Source organism: Oryctolagus cuniculus, chromosome 11 (genome assembly GCF_051225735.1).
Source record: "Oryctolagus cuniculus isolate XC-2025 breed Fujian yellow rabbit chromosome 11, ASM5122573v1, whole genome shotgun sequence".
Classification (NCBI taxonomy): domain Eukaryota; kingdom Metazoa; phylum Chordata; class Mammalia; order Lagomorpha; family Leporidae; genus Oryctolagus; species Oryctolagus cuniculus.
In genome coordinates, this window is record NC_142877.1 from 5,493,305 (window position 1) to 5,513,374 (window position 20,070).

General features: G+C 46.1%; 1 long non-coding RNA gene across 11 annotated transcripts in view; it reads left to right on the forward strand.

Moving 5' to 3' along the window:
- The window catches only part of LOC103352232 (uncharacterized), a 247,708-nt gene that overhangs the window by 209,320 nt on the left and 18,318 nt on the right, over positions 1–20,070 (forward strand). For 9 of the 11 annotated variants that reach the window (XR_016215712.1, XR_016215718.1, XR_016215716.1 and 6 more), the window contains one exon: positions 52–15,542. The exons of 1 other annotated variant lie outside the window; for it this stretch is intronic. This is a non-coding gene — a long non-coding RNA (uncharacterized LOC103352232). Of the gene's footprint in view, positions 1–51; positions 15,543–20,070 lie in introns of those variants that run through there. One more of the 11 variants, XR_016215711.1, reaches the window with a different exon arrangement.

Below are 20,070 nucleotides of genomic sequence, written 5' to 3' on the forward strand. Positions count from 1 at the left end.
CTTCCTTCGTGGCAGCTTGGAGGCTGATCTGAGGTTTCTGTCTTGTTGTAGTAACTTCCTCTTCAGTTTCCAATGATGGATTCTCAGATGCTGTGTTCACACCACTCTGCCAAGTGTAAACGGGCGGCATTACCGCAAGATGCTGTGATCGAGAGGCAATGACAAGATTTTCGTCGTACAGAAACACATCTTGAAAAACCCATGTGCATTTGTATATAAATGAGATGAATGATTAATTTGTAATTTTTAAGTCTTTCCCTGGCCCTCATGTTCTAAAGGGAAATAATTTATGCTTGGGACGTGAGCCCGCAGCTTTTTTTCATTAAGAAAAACTGATTAACGTGCAAAGGAAGACAAGAGAAGTCAAAGAGGCCTTGGGAAACTAATGAAATAAGCAAAAAAGCAGCAAATGAAAAAAAAAAAGAACAACCGAAAAAAGGGCAAAGAGGGGGAGAAAGAATGGGGAGGAACACACAGGCTGGGTTTCTGGGAAGATTCCCATGAGTAGCAAAAGCTGGGGAAGAGGGACTTTCCACGTGGTGGACCGTAAGTGGCAGACCTGGACACAGAGTATTTTTAAAGATGTTTGATTCAAATGAAAATAACGAAAGTCTTATCAAGACTTGTGAGAATGGATGAATATTTGATTCTTGTTAACTGTGTTAGACTATTATTATTATTATTATTGATACAGAGGGACGTAGAGCATCATCCAGGACCACAGGGCCTCTGGTTATATGCAGATACGCATTCACTCACTCATTTGTCATTTTGGTTTCTGTAACTGTTTCTGTCCTCTTGTCTGTGAAACATTACAATATCTTAGATTCTCAGATATGTAATTTTGTCATAAGATCAGCAGTCAGGCAACCAAGGGTGACCCTCAGGCCTCCCGAGGTCCATCCCCTGCCCCTTCCATGTCCACAGCTCATTTATCTTATGAATGAGGGGCTGGGGGAGGGTCTTTCTGTCTCAACTCCCAATCACCAGGAGCAGGGTGCCCCTCAGAGGGGCAGGGTTGGCTGTGTAGCTCCCCCTGGATAGCTCCCTTGGGGGCACCCTTCCCCCAACCCCATTTCTGCCATTTGGAGCTCATGTGATGATGGCAAAAACCATTAACGTCCCTGGGCCTGGGTTACAATAGGCGACCTCTGGGCTGGCGCCGCGGCTCACTAGGCTAATCCTCCGCCTTGCGGCGCCGGCACACTGGGTTCTAGTCCCGGTCCAGGCGCCGGATTCTGTCCCGGTTGCCCCTCTTCCAGGCCAGCTCTCTGCTGTGGCCAGGGAGTGCAGTGGAGGATGGCCCAAGTGCTTGGGCCCTGCACCCCATGGGAGACCAGGATAAGTACCTGGCTCCTGCCATCTGATCAGCGCGGTGCGCTGGCCGCAGCGCGCTGGCCGCGGCGGCCATTGGAGGGTGAACCAATGGAAAAAGGAAGACCTTTCTCTCTGTCTCTCTCTCTCTCACTGTCCACTCTGCCTGTCAAAAAAAAAAAAAAAAAAAAAAGAATAGGCGACCTCCAAGGTCCCTCTCAATTTAAATATATCATGATTCTTTAATGTATAAAATTTTTTTGTTTAAGATAAAGTGCTTTCCTAAGATTAATTGCAGGGACAGGGAAATAGTGGGTTTTTTTATGTATTAGCTCTGACACTCAGTTTTTGACATTATGTGGATCTGATACATTTGCCACTATTATTGAGCCTGCTTCTGTATTTGTAGCTCCCGCAAGGGATTTTGGTTTTCCTCGACATTTCATTCACAAATTCAGTATAGCAGATTCTGGTCAGGGAAACCTATTATTATTTAAAGATTTATTTATTTATTTGAAAGTCAGAGCCAGAGAGAGAGGGTTATCTATCTTTTGCTGGTTCACTCCCCAGATGGCTGCAACAGCCAGGGCTGGGCCAGGCTGAAGCCAGGAGCCAGGAGCTTCCCCTAGGTCTCTCATGTGGATAACAGGGCACCAAGCACTTGGACCATCTTCCACCTCTTTCCCAGGCCATCAGGAGGGAGCTGGTTTGACAGAGGGGCATGAACCAGTGCCCATATGGGATGTTGGTGTCACAGGTGGTGGCTTTACCCACCATGCCACAATGCTGGTCCCAAGGTCAGGGAAGTTTGGAATTCCTTTCCTCATCCTTGTGAAGAGTTGGGACATTTCTCTGTGGTGCACATGTCCCAACATTCTGTTGACTTGATGCAACATGTAGCAATCATCATAATAATCATGAAAGAAAGAACAGTCACTGGGGAGGTTTGAACTGCAGAGCTGAACATGGTAACTTGTGCAGATGCTGTTAATTGCCCTTGTGATCTTGATTCTTATCCAGTGACAGACCCCAGACAAGGGTTGGTGAAATTTTTCTACCCAGGGGAGAGGAGCATTGATTATCCATAATGCTTGGACTTTCTGCTTTATGGTGACACTAACAGCAAATTGACTTGCTTTCAAATGCCTTGTAGACAAAGCACCCACTTACTGCCTACACCTAGGGGAGGCCAGGCCCTCTGCTCTGCCTTAGGCCTCCATGGTTCCAATCCCATATCAATGCAATAACTTTACAGTCTTCTGTTTCATTGCTTGGTTCCCGTTTCTCTCCCATACCACAAGTCAGGTCAGATCTAGCTCAGAATCGCATCTATTGATGCTGGCACATTGCCTGGCCCACTGGAAGTGCTCGGTGAGTGTTTATTGAGTAAATGAAAAACCAAGCAGTTAGGTGATAGTCTTGGCTTTGAGGAATTGCACTGTATAATTGGCCATGTTGATTTGGAATCAGAGTTTCTGAATATTTATGCTCCTCCCAGGAAGATGGGAGGTATCAAGGCAAATTCCTACTTTCTCCTTAAGAGGAAATTAGATATTAGAGGGAAATTTGCACCCCATGGATCAATACATATGGCAAAATTTCAGCACCTTAACCTTAAAACCCAAGCAATTAACTTTGTTTGAAAAGGTCAGTGGCAGCTGTGCTCTTCTCCTCTGACAAGTTGAGCTGTCCAACAGAACTCAGTTTAAATTAGAAATATCTTTGCAAAGTTAATCAGAGCCTCATTTATGCTGTCACACTGCAGGGGAGGTGCACCTGTCAGGATTCCAAGTTGCTCTGGGCAGCACCAGGGTTTTCTTCTGCCATTCTCAATACAGCATGGGTGACCTTGCTTCCCACACTCAAAGAACCTAAGAGTAAAAGTAGCTGCTGGTTTTTGGAGTGTCTGCTCTGGGCCACCGTAAGTGCCTTTGAGTGTCTGCTCTTGGCATCATAAGTCCCTTTGAGTATATTACCTTCAAACTTTCTGTCACCTCTAAGGTTAGTATCATTAATTTATGTCAGATAGAAGAAACCAGGGCTCACGGAGGTTAAGCCACTTGTCTGAAGTCCCGCAATGAGAAATGGGAAGCTCTTACAGATACTGGACTGTCTGCTCCCTCCACCCATGTTTTCTCAACTCTGGGCTGTGGGGAATAGAGTTTGGGTTCCAGTGGACAAACTGGCCCATTTTATTGTGTCTTGACCACATCAACTCCTGATTGCCCCCATCATGCACCTTGGTTTGCTTCTTGGGTGGGAAGTCGTGTTTGAAATCTCAGAGACTGCCAGGGAGTGCAGGGGCTGAAAGAGAAGAGGAAGTTGTGGCTTTCAAACAAACAAACAAACAAATAAAAAAAAAAACCGCATGTAGTGGCTAGCACTATTCTTGGCTGCCTCCTAACACCTCAGTGTTTGCTCTTGAATTTCCTGCACATTCATGGCCTTAGGATAAAGCAGTCCCAGTAGAGCCAGCTTGGGCCAAGGAGACATTTGGATGGAGCCCGGAGGTGTGGATCAGGCAGGAATGCAGCAGTCCTCCCTGGGTGTCTCAGCCAGCTCAGGCTGCTGTGACAAACATCCACTGACTGGTGGCTCCCAGACATCAGGAGTGCTTTGCTCAGTTCTGGAAGCTGAGGAGCTCAAGGTCAAGACCCGCAGATTCTGCGTCTGGTGAGGGCTGCTCTTCTGCTCACAGCGTCCTCGTGTGACGAAGGGGCAAGGCCGCTCTCTGGGCCCTCTTTTGTGAAGGCTCCACCCTCCTGACTTCAGTGCCTCCCAAAGGGCCCCCTTCCCACCTTGATACCATCAGCTTGGGGTTAGGATTTCGGGACATGAACTTGGGCAAACACAAGCACTCAGACCATACAAGAGGTATCGCCGTAAGGAGATTCTGTATTGACACTTAAACTGCCTCTGTGCAGACAGAAGAGCCAGCAGGTCTTTCTGTTGGGGAAGCATTCAGACTTTGGAACCAGTGCGATCCAAATTCAAATCTCAGCTTTTCCACCAACACACTGGGACACCTCAGGCAGACCGCTTAACCCCTCTGGGTCTCAGTTTCTTCTTCCACAGAAAGGGAATCTTCATATCCTCGCCAACTTGCCCACAAGAGATGTTGTGACGAAGGCCCTGAGATACTGACTTAGCTTGTATTGTTTGCAGGATATGCACACAGCAGACCTTAGAATTCTGGGGAGAGAGACCAAAAAGGACCATTATAATAAGGTGCACTAAATGATATTAGGGGGACACTACAGCTTATGCAAACAGAAAGGAGTCCTTAACCCAGTTTTGGGGAGTGGATGTGATGGGTGGGAGAGACCTGATGGTTGACGAGGGATAAAGCAGATGGGACAGGGCAACAAGTGTCAATGGCAAGATTCAGAGTGAGGCTTTCCAGAAACTGCTCATGAGCACCCCTACTTGTGTATCTTTTGAGGGTCTCAAAGTCAATGTGCCCAGTACTCTATCCTGGTTCTCAGCAAAGGGCAACTCCATTTCTCACTCGCAAGCTTGGGGTCATCCTTGGCTGCTCCCTTCTCTCGTTCTCCGTTCCCAACCCCTCCACGAATTCTGTCAAGTTCTCTTCCAAATGCGAGATGACCACCTCTCGTCATCTCTGCAACCCTGAACCAAGACACCACCCTTTTCTGTCAGGACCATTTTACGATGGCTCCTAACTGGTCTTCCAGCCCCTGCCCCAGCCCACTGCTGTCTGTCTGCTGCACACCAGCCTGGGTGGTGTCTCTAAACACAATTAGGAGCTGCCGATTCCTCTATGCAAGCCTATCCAGGGGCTGACTATTGCCTCCAGGGTTGAGGCCAATGTTTTCACCTCTGGCCCCCTGGCTGCCCACTGATCACCTCTCCCACCATCTTCCCCTTTCATTCATCTCCAGCATAACTAGCTGCCTTGTTGCTCCTAAAAAATGTTAACCAGGGTTGGGGCCAGCACCATGGTGCAGTAGGTTAATCCTCTGCCTGCAGCGCTGGCATCCCATATGGGCACTGGTTCTAGTCCTGGCTGCCCCTCTTCCAATTCAGCTCTCTCCTGTGGCCTGAGAAAGCAGTAGAAGATGGCCCAAGTCCCTGGGCCCCTGCACCCACATGGGAGACCAGGAAGAAGCACTTGGCTCCTGGCTTTAGATCGGCATAGCTCCAGCTGTTGCAGCCAACTGGGTAGTGAACCAATGGAAGGAAGACCTTTCTCTCTGTCTCCCTCTCACTGTCTGTAACTCTACCTCACAAATAAGTAAATAAAATCTTTATAACCAGGGTTGTTCTGCTGCCCTTTGTCATCACTGATACTGACGTCTGGCATGTTTTTTTCCTGCATAGACAAATGGGTCAGCCCCCTCTTTTACTCAGGCCCTTCCTCAAAGTGCACTGTGTGTCAAGTCCCCCCAACACACTGTATAGGATCATTCTCTACTCTTTTGTTAATGCATCTGTGGTCACCTGCCACAGTATGTCTTTGCCTGTTGGCTGTCTGTCTCCTTCAACCATAGAATGAAACTCCACAAGAGTAAGAAATTTGCCTGTTTTGTTTGCCATTATATCCTTAGGACACAGAGTAGTACCTGGCACATGGACGGGATGAGTTTGTGAATGAATTGTGTCATTCGTGTCACTCCAGTGGATCACAAGTTGGCCCCATTCTCTCCAGGTCTGTTGGATGGTTACCTTACTGGCTGGTACCGTGGGCTCCACTGGGACATCCAGCCTTGCGCCACAACTGCAGGAAGTGTGGGTGGACCAAAGCTCATCCAAGCCCATCCAGGGTCCCATGGGAAGGCCCTGACCTCTGAGGAGGATACAGAGTGGAGAGGGTGTTGGCCTGTTGGCTGCTGGTCATCTGAGGGTGCATTGAAAGTGGCTTCCATTTCCAGCTCTGTCACTTTTGCCAGGATGAGAGCCAAACATGCTTCAGTTTCCTTTATCCAGAATCCTAGGTGGGGGAGGGGTAAAGCCCCTCTAACATTGTTTGAGCCATGAAGACACCTCACCCCCGGTGACTTCCCCCTGGGATATTCTTGTCCTACAGAACAAGTCAGGGAGGGCCGTGAGTTCCTCCCGGGTGGGGTTTGTATATTGGCATTTCTCAGAAGGCGGGGAGCAGATGCAGGAGATTAATTGCAATAGTTATCTCTTTTAATGTACATCAGCCCCACAGCCCGTGATTTATGACTGCTATTGCTCAGGCCCAGGCGTCGGCAGTGCAGAGGAGTGGGCTGTATCCCAAATGGGTAACCCTGGGTTACACGGCAAGATGACTGCGGATGTGCTACTGGGTGATTTTTAGCACCAAATAAGATTGAATAACACGGAAAGAAAGTTATTCTCCTTTCCATTCACTTTTAATGTTTCTGATTATAGGAGAAAAAGTCTCGTTTAGTGCTTGAACGCTTGCCAACCTCCCTCTTTTTTATCAGCGGCATTGAGTTTCAGGCTCAGACCATTCCACAGGCAGTAGCAGAATCCAGCAACAAAGCTTCTTTCCATTGTGTTTAACTGTTTCTTTCTATCGATGGCAAGTAATGCTGGTTTGCTCTTGGTGGTCATGATGTAAAACTCCAATCAAAATGCATTCATTTAAATAAGATATTGGGCTGAGTTACATAAAGGAAATCAAGCAAATTAGAGGAGAGCAGGATGTGAGTGATAAAGATACCACTAAGGTGGAGCTCACGGGACCAGTGCTGTGGAAGTCTTGCTCCAGCTGGGCCACCCACCTACAGCCAGAGTGGAGACTTCTTGGCCGTGCTGCACTCATTTTTTTTTAAAAGATTTTATTTAATTGAGAGGCAGAGTTACAGACAGAGAATTGGAGACAGAGAGAGAGGCCTTCCGTCCTCCGATCCACTCCCCAGATAGACACAATGACTGGAGCTAGGCTGATCCAAAGCCAGGAAGCCAGGAATTTCCTCTGGGACTCCCATGAAGGTGCGGGGGCCGAAGCACTTGGGCCATCTTCCACTGCTTTCCCAGGCCATAGCAGAGAGCTGGATCAGAAGAGGAGCACCCGGGATATGAACTGGTACCCTTATGAGATGCTGGTGCCGCAGGCAGATGCTTAGCCTACAGGCCACAGTGGCGGTCCCCATGCTGCACTTTTGCTTGGTCCTATTTCCAGCTCACTGTTACCTTCTAGTGACTTTGGATCAGGTCAACCAGCCACTTTTCTGCCAATGATGCAGACCCCACAGCCTGCCCCGTGTTCTCAGGAAACCACGGTGATCCAATTACTCAAGGCTAAGTGGTCTTGCTGTCAGTACTCAGGGACTCATTAAACAGAGTCGGAACAGCCATAAACGTGGCGTACATGGCTGCCCTTTCTGAGACCTGCAACCTGAGGTCAAAGCATGTTCTGGTAGTGTCACCAGGCGCAGGTTCCCATCTTCTTCCTTCCTTCCCGTGTGCTTCTGCGCATTCAAAAGCCTGTCTCGTCCACGTGTGTGACCTCCAGAGAAGCCTCCCTGTGACAGGACTCCATGACCAGGGCCCCTTTCTGAACACCACGGAATGTGCTGGACAATGGCCAGCAAATGCAGGAGGCCACTTAATCCTCAAGGCCTGGAGGTGCAGGAGACTCAGAGCTGAAGTGGTAAGAAGGGACCTGCAGTCACGTGGAGCTGCAGCGCTGGGCAGAACTGTGCAGTCAAACTGTACCCCAGCGGGGACAGCTGAGGGATGGATACGCTGACCTCTCCCGCCTCCCTCCCTCTGACTTTCTCCTGCTGCTGCCCACTGACCAGGCCCAACCAGAGCCAGAGGAAAAGGGGCCTTGTTGACATAGCTCCAAGACTGACCTCCAGGGCAGAAAACAGGGTAGAGACTGGAGGAGACTGGAGAGAATCCACCTGGACCTCTGTGCTTTGGTGACTTGGATTCGTCCTCTATTGCGATCGTGGCAAATCACACACATTTACGACACTTAGGAGCTTAAGGCGATGTCGTTTATTCTAGCTTCTCCAAGCACATTGCCAGGAGTACCATTAGGGAAATCAGGAAATTAGTGCTGATGCAATAATATTATCTAACTTACAGATCATATTCGAATTTTATCTGTTCTCCCACTCAAGATTTTGTTTATTTATTCTGCCCTCCCCTCCCATCAGGATTTAATCCAGAACCCAGCCTGATACTTTGTTGTTGTATCTCTCTAGTCTACCCCAACCTGGATCGCTCTCTCAGCCTTTGCCGTGTGTGAACTTGGTAGTTTTCCTGTGTGAAGAGTTCTGGGTAGTCAGCTCAGAGCCTGTGGTGCAGTTTGGGCTTGTTCGATGTTCATTTCCTGTTTGGGTTGAGCTCATGCATTTTTAGGGAGGAGGCCAGAGAAGTGCCACTGTGCACCAGTACGTGTGCAGTGCATCTCGTCGGGAGTTACATGAGACCCGTATGTCTCATTACTGGTGATGTTTGCTTTGATCACTTGCTGACAGTGGTGTCTCCAATACACAGCTACTATTGTTCCCATTGTAATTAATAAGTGTCTGTGGGGATATATTTTGAGTTTTTTCAGATACCCTGTTTCTCATACTTTCACTCACTAATTTCAGCATCTGCTTCTGCTGATTCTTTGATGAACAATCATTACTTCGGTGTTTGCCAAATCGTGATTTTCTATTTCTGTCATTCTTCTGTTGTTATTAGTTGCAATTCTACTTTGAGAAGAAACTGCCTCTTTTCATTTATTTGTTCTTCAGTTTCCTTTTACATCAGTATGGGTCCCTGGTATTTATTCTCCATTCCTGGTATTTATAATCCATTGTTATCACTGTTACCAGAGTGGTTTGGTACTTGGCCATGGGCAGCTCCTTCAAATGACTGCTCTTTTTGACAATGCTCTCGTCACTGTCCCTTCACTACTGTAGTCCGAGACATAGTCTTCTGCAGGACACTGCAGTGGCTTCCTGACTGTGTCCCGTCCCCCTACCCCTACCTCTGATGTTCGCTCCCATTCGAATCTTGATAGTGTTGCTGGAATGATCTTGGTTAGAAATAAGTTTTTAAAATTCTAGATTTATAGTTTTAGATTTATAGGAAAATTGCAAAGATAGCACAGAGTTCCCATATACTGCATTCCAAGCTTCCTCTATTATTAACTTATTTTTAATACATTTTATTTTTATTAATTAGAGAGAGAGAAAGCTAACTCAAGTCAATCCAGGTCTGCCACGTAAGTGGTGTGTCGGGGACTTAGTGGAACCATCTGTGGTACCTCCCAGGTCCACATTAGCAGGAAGCTGTAATTGGTTGCAGAGCTAGGAATAGAATCCAGGTACTTTGACATCAGCAGACACCTCAACCTGGGTCTTAGCCACTAGGCTTGCCCCTATTATGACTTTTTTTTTTTAAGGATTTACGTTATTTATTTGAAAGAGTTACAGAGAGAGGTAGAGACAGAGAGAGAGAGGTCTTCCATCCACTGGTTTACTCTCCAAATGGCCTCAATGGCCAGAACTGCACCGATCCGAAGCCAGGAGCCAGGAGCTTCTTCCTGGTCTCCCATGTGGTTGCAGGGTCCCAAGGACTTGGGCCATCTTCTACTGCTTTCCCAGGCCATAGCAGAGAGCTGGATTGGAAGAGGAGCAGCCGGGACTAGAACCGGTGCCCATATGGGACGCTGGCGCTCCAGGCCAGGGCATTAACCCTCTGCACCACAGCACCAGCCCCTGCCCCTATTATTAACATCTTAGACGGGAAGGGCACATTTTTCACAACTAGTGAACCCATGTTAACACATCATTAATAACTAAAGTCCACCCTTCCTTCAGTTGTCCTTAATTTTTGCCTGAGGTCCTTTTTCTGTTCCTAGACCCCCTCTAGCACCCCACTGGCATTTCACAGTCATCTTCCTTTTGGCTCCTCTTGGCTGCGAAAGTTTCTCTGACTCTCCCTTGTTTTGATGACCTTGACAGTACCAAGAAGTTCTGGTCAGGTACTTTGTAGGGTACCCTTCCATTGGATTCTTGTGATGATTTTTTGTGAATGGACAGGGATTATGAGTTTTTAAATGGAAGACCACAGAGGTGAAGAGTCATTCTCCCCACACGCTATCAGGGCACACACAGTTGACGTTGATGTTGAGCTTGAGCACTTGGCTGAGTCAGTTTGTCGGGTTTCTCTTCCGTAAAGTTACTCTTTTCCCTTTCCTGTACCCTACTCTTTGGATGGAACAAAAAGGCAGAGGAGAAGCAAACTCACTCTCTGTGTTCTGGAGCTAGGGTACCCTTCCTATGAACATCAGAACTCCAGGTTCTCTGGCCTTTGAACTCCAGGCTCTGTACAAATGGCCCCCGGTTCTGAGGCCTTTGTACTTGGACTGAACCCTGCTCCCAGCTTGCAGAGAGCCCAATAAGGGACTGCTCAGCCTCTGTTAGCACATGAGCCAATCACTGTAACAAACCCCTTCCAATGTATATTTATGTCCTGCCTCTCTGGAGAACTCTGATACACTCCTCCACCACTGAAACGACCCCGTGTTGTTCTTAGAAATTCCCAGATGCTCCTAGAAACTTGGGTAATATTGACTTAGTTGAAAGGAGCTTGTCTCATAATCTCATATTCTGAACCTTGGACTTAACCAAGCTATGCCAAATCACTAGTGTTTGATGGTAGGGGTCAGGAGTGTGAGGGTCTGCATTAAACTACAGTTGCTTTGGTAGCAGGAGTCCAGAGAAAAATATCAGCTAGAGACAGAGCAGGGCAAGTCCATTTGCATCAACATTCGACCCTCTCAAATTTGACCAGTGCTTCCTGATACGAATTTCACTCCCTAAACTAAGAACTAGTTCATTGTTAAGTGGGTCCTCTTGGATGCATCCAGCAGAACACTATGAGTGTAGAGAATGAAGAGAATTCTTTGTGCTAACATCTGTGCAGTGGCGAGTGATTCATCAGTCAGCTACATGCTGGCTTCCTCCGCATTCCCGGAAATCATTCATGAAGTTCTCTGAATAGCATCTTAAAGGCCCCACGCCACCACATCTCAGGGTCAGGAACTCTCCGATTCACCCTTTGCCCCTCAGCCAGCCAGGAAATGGGCCTGACCTTACCACACTTGTATTGTTAGTGCACACCTGGACCTTTGTCTGGGAGTGGAGCGCATCACCCAGCCTTGACTCCTTTCAGATAGCAAAGTGAGAGAGGTCTCACCGTGAGGCCTCCGTTGAGCGAGGAACCTCTTATCAGTCACATGGAAGCACAAATGAGGGCTTGAGCTCGGCTGACCTCCCCTGGCTAAATCAAATGGCCCAGCGGTGCCATGTTGACCTAGTGTGTTGGGTGACGGGAAAGTCTTTCAATTATTCTGAGAGTGATTGTTAAGAGGATGAGAAATCATCTGTGTTCAAAGTTGACTCTAATTTCTCTAAAGGAGATGATTTGCCCATTTAAAACTGTTACCTGAACAAGACATTTGGGTACTTGGGCATTTGATGTTGGTTTGGTGTCACCTTTATGCATATTGATGATCACATGGCTACAAAGGCCTTGTTTCGTGTTAACTGGAGTCCTTGCCTGGGAGGGGCCGGTCTGACTGGCTAGAAGCAGAGTTCTCTTCTGGAGGGCCAATGTGGATGCAGAAAGATATTGTTGGCTTTTTTTTTTCCTCTTACTTCTGTAATTAAGACATTTCTGATTATAAGGAAGAAAAATAAACTGTTTTTACTGGTTGCAAAGGCAGGGAATTTGGTGGATTCTTTTCCTCAGCTTAGCATAGAAATAAAAAGTGGGAAGCAGTTTGCAAAGAAGCAGAAACTTTAATTTTGTTTTGCAAAGCAAAAGCAAAAATGTCTCGTCTGAGAGGAGCTGAGATGGAGTGCCCGAGCAGGACACATGTTTTCAGAAGGTGCACAGGGTTTTTAAGGTCTTGCTAATTTTTTATGGGGTCCTCGAATGTGGGTGACCTTTAGATGGGGGTTTCACATAATGTATGCTCATTGGCTTGGAGCTCATGGTGATAGTGGGGGTATTTTAGTGACAGCCCAAACAGGAGTTGCTAGGAGCCAGCTTCCTCTTCGGTGGACCTGGCCTGCCTGCTGCTAGTTCTGGGTACAAGATTTGTGACTAGCTTGAAGATGTCGTCAAAACCACAGGCTCTCACACACACAGTAGGATGCTACAGTGGGAGAGGTGGGAGCAGGGCTCAGAGCAAACCTCCCTGTCACAGCTTACAGCCCGCATGCCCAAGACATTCTGCTAAAGCCTGAGGGGCCCACAGACACTTAGCCCAACTGGACAGCCCCATTGGTGATGTATTTAACCGTAAAGTAGAAAGGGGGGTAGTTTTATTTGTTTTTAGAATGAGGCAGGCAGTAGTGAAGTTTTAAGGAAGTTGGATGTCAGAGTGTGGTCAGACCTCCCAAGAACCAGAGCTAGGAGGGAGCATACCCCCCAGATCCCTAGACCCTCACCTTTCTGATCTCTCTGAGTATCTATCTCATTCTTTTGTTCCTCTGGGCCAGCTTCTGTGATTGATCTATGAACATGTCACAGGATGGCTGCTTTTGAAGTTTGAAACTTTATGCCTCTCCACGTCAAGCCATCCCCAGCAACATGACTGGTTATACCTGAATGCCAATCGCAGGCTCCCAAGCCGGAGAATCTAATGTGCAAGTGTGTGTGACCTTGTGGAGGAAGTTGCCCTGGGGTGGGTGCGTCTCAGAGAAAACGACATCTCCTGGGAAGACCCTTTGCAATGTACTTTGCATCCTGCATTATACCCACTTTACAGATGAGGAAGCTGAGACTTAACTTTCCTTGCTCAAGGTCATGTAGCCATATCAGTCTCTTCTTCCTGGCTGAAGATTGTTGCAAGGAAGTCATTTTATTTTGGATGAAAATTGGTGCTATTCATGTTGCAACTATTTTGAGAAATGGGAGCTATCTTTTGATGAAGGGGATGCATTGTTTAGCAAAAAATTTTTTTGACTTGGTAATTTTGTCAAAAGGAAACACTCTTACTCAAAATAAAATGAGAGTAAATGAGAGTAAAATTTTAGTAGCAAAGGGAATGATTCCTAAAATAATTCAGGACAGTTATGCAATCACAAAGTTCTCCAGTATTTCCGCATTCAAAAAAAATGCAAGAAATAAGCAAGAAGGGAATAGAAATTCTTTACGGAAGTGAAAGCCACTTGTGGGCCAACAGTTTGGGGCGTCCTCAGACTTTTTCTAAGGAAAAAGCTACTTAACTCAAACTTGAGCCAAACACAGAATTGGACTATTAATGAAAAAGTGAAAGATCAGTTTTCTGGGTTGACTTTTTCCAATAATTGTGGAATTTTCTCAATTTTTGAGTGTTTTTCCCTGAAGTACAGAGTTAGGATGTCAAAAATAAGATCAGGTAAAATAAGAAAGAAAATTGAAAGTTTATTGTGCATACAAAGACGATAGCTCCTTAACTGGGAGACTCCAAGCCAAGAGTAGTAAGGTCAGCTCACACCAGTTACGGTGCCGCTTGTAAAGCTGAGGAGAGAAAGTGTTCATGATTGGCCACTGTATGTTAAACCATCTTGTTAAGGCAAGCCGAGCTGTTTAAGCTGATTTGACTAATTCACTGAACCACGATGACAAGGATGTAAAGCTGAAGTCTTGTTTGTGATTAGAGGTAACCAATGCCAGTGAAAATATTGATTTCAAAGTTTAAATAATTAGGTTCTTCCTCCCTTTCTCTTCCTTGGCTCACTATATCCAGAACCTACAAGCTCTAAGAAATATGAAAAAATAATTTGATATTGGTTAGGATTTGCATTTTTTAGGATTTGATTTTTTTTTTAAAAATTAATTAAAATAAGGACACAAAGGGTATCAACACCACAGCAACGGTAGTTTGCTTTTGTCTCACTCTAATCCTTTGCTCTTGAACACATTTTTATTACCTAAGTTATCATTCTGTGCTCCTTTCCTATAAATTACAACTACCCCAAGGATTTTTTTTTCCTAATGAATACATACTAACAGCACATTTTGCTTGCAGCCTGTCTCAATTTGCCATCCAAGGCAAACCGGGCTTAAAATAACCTTTTTTTCTTGCATGACTATTATGCTTTGAAATCAATTAAAAATACACAACATATAGAAGAAAGAGCAATCTGCTAACTTAGTAAGGACACCAGAAAATTTTCATATGCACACTATAGATTTTACTTCTGAGCATCTTGTACATGAATCAAAGATCCCGAGACATGGTTAAAATTGTTAGAACTCTGTATGTATTTATTAAGGGAGATACAAAAGCTAGTTTTTATCGACATCTAAGAAATCCAATGAGACTATAAATAGATAAGTTTCTACTTGGTCAATTTGTGGACATACACACACACACACACATGCACAAAGAATTAAAAGAAAATGAGCTCAGTAACTGATATATATGCAGGTAGAATATTTCAGTTAATCTTGCTTAAAAATAGTGATGTTCAAAGAATGACGTACCTGGCCGGTGCCGTGGCTCACTAGGCTAATCCTCCGCCTTGCGGCGCCAGCACACCGGGTTCTAGTCCCGGTTGGGGTGCCGGATTCTGTCCCGGTTGTTCCTCTTCCAGTCCAGCTCTCTGCTGTGGCCCGGGAGGTACAGTGGAAGATGGCCCAAGTGTTTGGGCCCTGCACCCACGTGGGAGACCAGGAGGAAGCACTTGGCTCCTGGCTTCAGATCAGCGCAGCATGCCAGCCGTGGTGGCCATTTGGGGGGTGAACCAATGGAAAAAGGAAGACCTTTCTCTCTGTCTCTTTCTCATTGTCTAACTCTGCCTGTCAAAAAACAAAAAACAAAAAAACAAAAAAACAAAAAACAAAAAAACAAACAAACAAACAAAAAAAACCAAGAGAATGAGGTACCTTCCTCTGAAGGGAGGAGAGAACATCCACTTTGATCAATTTGATTATGGCCTTGTCTAAATAAGGTCGGGGTTTGTGAACTCAGGAGGCTTCCATAGCCTTGGCAGCTCATGACAAGTGCTTCAGGTGATTAGTGACATCATAAATAAGAATGTCAATTGTTAAATCAACAACAGGAGTCAATATGTACTTGGTCCACATGTAGGATCTCTGTCCTTAATGTGTTGTACTATGAGAATTAATGGTAAAACTAGTCTTTGAACTGTACTTCATACTTTGTGTATCTGTGTGGATGCAAACTGTTGAAATCTTTACTTAGTATAGAGTTGATCTTCTGTATATAAAGAAAATTAAAAATGAATCTTAATGAAGAATGGGATGGGAGAGGGAGTAGGAGGTGGGATGATTTGGGGGTGGGAGGGAGGGTATGGGGGGGGAAGAACCACTATAATCCAAAAGTTGTACCTATGAAATTTTTATTTATTAAATAAAAATTTTCTATAAAAAAGAAAAAAAGAATAGTGATGCTTGTCTAATAGCCCCTTTTTCTTATGAGAAGCAGAAATTCTTGCATGTTAGTGCCAGGATTTCAGGTCCTGCTTTGATGTTTCCCCTATGTGTATACCCTCCCCCACAAAGTAACGACCTTATTCTTGATGTTTGAAATTAGCCACGTGAATGATTATTTAAATCAAATTCCTTTTGATTGATCTAGGTAAGACCTTTGGAATTACTCTTCCTCTTTCTTTGATGGTCTTAGATTTGCAGGAAAAACACTTTCTGAGTTACTGGGGAAGACATGAGTAGAAGAGTATAAGCCTCATTGTATCATGAGATGGGGCAGTTACTCTGTCTTCACAAACAGCCACAAATCTCAGTGCATAACTCAACAGAAGTGGTTCTTTTCTCTCACTCAGGTTTCACATTTTATTGTAGACAACTCCCCACGGTCACGCAGGGTCCCAGGGTGATGCCTTTGCCATGATTTTGTAGCTGTAGTGGCACCACTGAGGGTACCTCACACCCTTTGTTATCCAGGGAAGGAAGAAAAAAATACCAGATTATTGAGCCCAGGCTTTTCACTGCCTCAGCCAGAAATGATATCCATTATTTCTCTTCCATTTTGCCAGCCGTCCCTGGTTATATGGCTAATTGAAGGTGGGTTGGGGTATGGCTAATTGAAGGTGGTTGGGGTATGCAGGGGAGGAAATGGAAGAATTAGAATTATACATCATGGCACACAGCAAGTGATGTATGATCCAGCATATTATTCTTAGGCCTTAGGGCTACCACTTCCAGGGAATCAAGGCTGAGAGATTCCACATCCAGGCCTATTCAACACTGAAAGATTACAGTTAGCAGAGGCTCTAGGCCTCGCTGGCCTCTGCAGTGAAGACATGCTCCACTAGCCAACTTAGAGACAGAAGAGTGGCTGCCTGAAGGATGGGAGAAGTCAGGGCTGGGCTGGCTCCGAGGCTCAGACCGCTGTAAAGCATTCTGGCTTTTCTCAGTGTGGAGGGGCTGTACTCTGAGTGTACTCTGTACTCGTGTGCTGTACTCTGAGAGTGCACGTGGCAGCCAGGTAGCACAGTGACTCCAGCTTCCTGCCTGGGCACATTCAAGTCCAGTGGGAAAAACCAAATATTTGTCTAAGTAACTTTTTTGAAAAACGCTTGGGATTTATTTTCACCAGACTGACTCAAGTCACGGGCTCATTCTTGAACTGGCTGAGGGGAAGGCTGTGTGCTGATTGGCTGGAGCCTACATCCCATGCTCTCCAGTGGGTCCAGTGAGTGGAGAGTCAGGGTCTGTGGTCCACTGCCGCTAGCGAAAGGGAAGATGCAGAAATGGAGGGACACTGGCACCCTCACTTCCCCCATGTTCCAGAACTTCTTACCCAAAGAAGTTTCCAGAAGACTCCTACACACTCTGAGCCCTGGCCTGTGCATCCTGGCTCCTCCACTCAGTGCAAGCAATGGCATCTGTCAAGAGACGGATCGGTGTCTTTTATGAGCCAGGCATGTCTGCAATATCTAAGAAGGAAAAGTGAGCTGGACTCAGGCTCTGCCCTCACACAGTTTGTAATCTGGCCACGAGTAAATCAGAGATGATTTGATGGTACATCAGAGGCCGGAGTGAGGATGGTTGTCATGGGAACTCTGCAACACACACACATCCCCACATCTGTCTGGTTCTTCAAGGCAAGTCTTTGAGAGGAAATGCTCCCTTCTGTTGCTTCCTGACTTCCCCTGGGAAGAGACAGCAAGATGGCCTGTGTACTGCTGGGCTGGAAAAATATCTAAGATTGTACAGCCATGTCCTCCCTTACTCTAGTTCCTCCTGAGAAATTGACTCCGCTTACCTTTGGTATGTGACTGTCAACAGACGGATAACCCACCAGATTGACGATTGTGGCATTTAACTGAACCTAGGCTGAGTCTAGGTAAATGCATTGTGTCTTTCGGTGAATATAGCATGTTCCGTTTGTTAAATATATATCATGTAAATAATGTTGAATTCCACTTTCCATGAAATTTTTGGAGTACCCTTGTATTTCTCCACTCAGCAGGCAGCTAAAATTATTCATTTTCAAAACTGTCACTTTTCCATTTAGTTGGAAGACCATCCAAAGGTGTCAACCAAGGCATAATAATGTCCCATGGCGGGGCCAGGGCTGTGCTGCAGTGGGTTAATGCCCTGGCCTGAAGCACTGGCATCCTATATGGGCACGGGTTCTAGTCCCGGCTGCTCCACTTCCAATCCAGCTCTCTGCTATGGCCTGGGAAAGCAGTAGAAGATGGCCCAAGTGCTTGGGCCCTTGCACCCACATGGGAGACCCAGAAGAAGCTCCTGGCTCCTAGCTTTGGATCAGCCCAGCTCCAGTCATTGCAGCATTTGGGGAATGAACCAGTAGGTGGAAGATCTCTCTTTTTCTCTCTGCCTCTCCTTTTTCTGTGTAACTCTGACTCTCAAATAAATAAATCTTTAAAAAAAAAGTCCCATGGGACACAACTCTGAGCTAATTACTCATCTCTCCTGCTGTCCTAGCCAAGCCTCCTTGCTTCTCCTTGAACAGGACAGGCATATTCCCGCCCCAGGACCTGGTGCTTACTGTGGGTCCTGCCAGGCTTGTATCTCTATCCATCTGTACATCATCTGACCTCAGTTCTTCAGATTCTTGCTGAAATGTCATTCATCAGATACACCTTCTCTGCCTACCCTGTAAGGTGGACAACTTCAGTAGACTAGCACTTCTGTCCTTCTTACCTTCCTGTATTTTTCCCATAGTGTTCATCGCCATGTGGCAGAGGACAAATCAGTGTCGTCATTTGTTTTTTGTTAGTCTCTCCTCCTCGAGCAGAAGGCCTGGGAAAGCAGAGGCTGTGTTAGTCACTGCAGAGTCTCTACCACCCATGCTCTCATTACTGAGTATTAGTTGTATTTTCTTAATTTTGCAAATCCCAGCTAATCAAATAAGTGCCACCTAATGGTATGGTTGTCTTTCTGTTCTGTAGGCCCTTTTTTGGACAAATGTCTGATGTTCTGATTTCCTGCCTTCACGGCAAGTGGCTTTTGTGGGGGGTGGCGCGCAGTGCTTGAGCAGGGGTGTGGGAGGGGAGGTGTGGTTATGTAACCTGACTGGGACTGGTGTCACAGACCTAAAAATCATATCTACTGGGGAATCCACTGGCCTTTGCTGCAGCGGTCTCTAGCCGATGGACCCATGGTTGGCTTCCTTGCCTCAGGGAGGGTTTGGTGGTTTTCTCTTGCTGACACAGTCATGCACTGGTCGTCTTTGACACTGACCTAGATAGTGTTTTCCATCCATTGCACTAACCAGACTGTCTACCCTGTGATCTGTGTGTTGAGGTAGCTTGGTTGCCACTCATGGTGGTTCTAAGAGGACCACTGTCTCTCACCTCCATGGTGCTCAGCCATGCCATATAACAACTGAGGGAGACTGGGAGTGTGGACACAGCCTCCTCTCTTTACCCTTCCATTTTCACTTGCTGCACAATGAAAGACTTGGGCAATTTTCCACTGCAGTCTTCTCTAAGAATTAAGAGTGAGGCTCAGGATGGGCATTTGGTCCAGCAGTTAAGATGCTGTTTGGGATACTTGCATCCCATATCAGAGTGTGTAGGTGTGAGTCCTGGCTCCACATCCAATCTGGCTTCCTGATAATGCACACTCTGGGAGGCAGCAGGTGATGGCTCAAGTACTTGGGTCCTTCATGCCCACCCACAGAGGAGACCCAGATTGAGTTCTGAGACCCTGGCCTCCACCCGGCCCAGCTCTGACTGATACACACATTTGAGGAGTGAATCGGTGGGTGAAAGATCAATTCTCTCTCTCTCTTTCTCCCCCTCCATCTCTCTCTTTCCCTCTCCCTCTCTCTCCTTCTCTCTCTTTCCCTCTCTATCCTGCTTAACCTTTCCCTCTCTCTCTCCCTCTCCTTCTCCCTCTTCCCTGCCTTTCAAATAAAAATAAATTTAAAAATTTTACAAAATTGAGGATGTGGGCACAAACAGTTTTCAACATTCCCATCAACCCTTTTCTCTCTCATTGCTAGGATTTCAGTCCCAAAGGAGGAGTGGTCAGAGTATGTGACATTCCCTCCCCTTTTTTATCAGTTCATCCAGTAATGTATGGAGTTTATTCTTCCAGTGAAGTGGGCTTTGTGTGAATGATTCCATTGCTTCGTTATGTCTGAATCACTTGTCCTAGTTCTAATAAAAAAGTACACCCCTTGCTGTGAACACTTAATCACGTTAGCTTCGAGCAGAGGAAGCTGTTGAGAGAAGAGTGAGATGGTAAATGCCGTCTCTTGTTTAGAATTCAAAACAATTTCTCTGCACCTAGAAATGCAGCTCCTTGCCTGAGACCGGTGAATAGGAGCTCATATTAGTG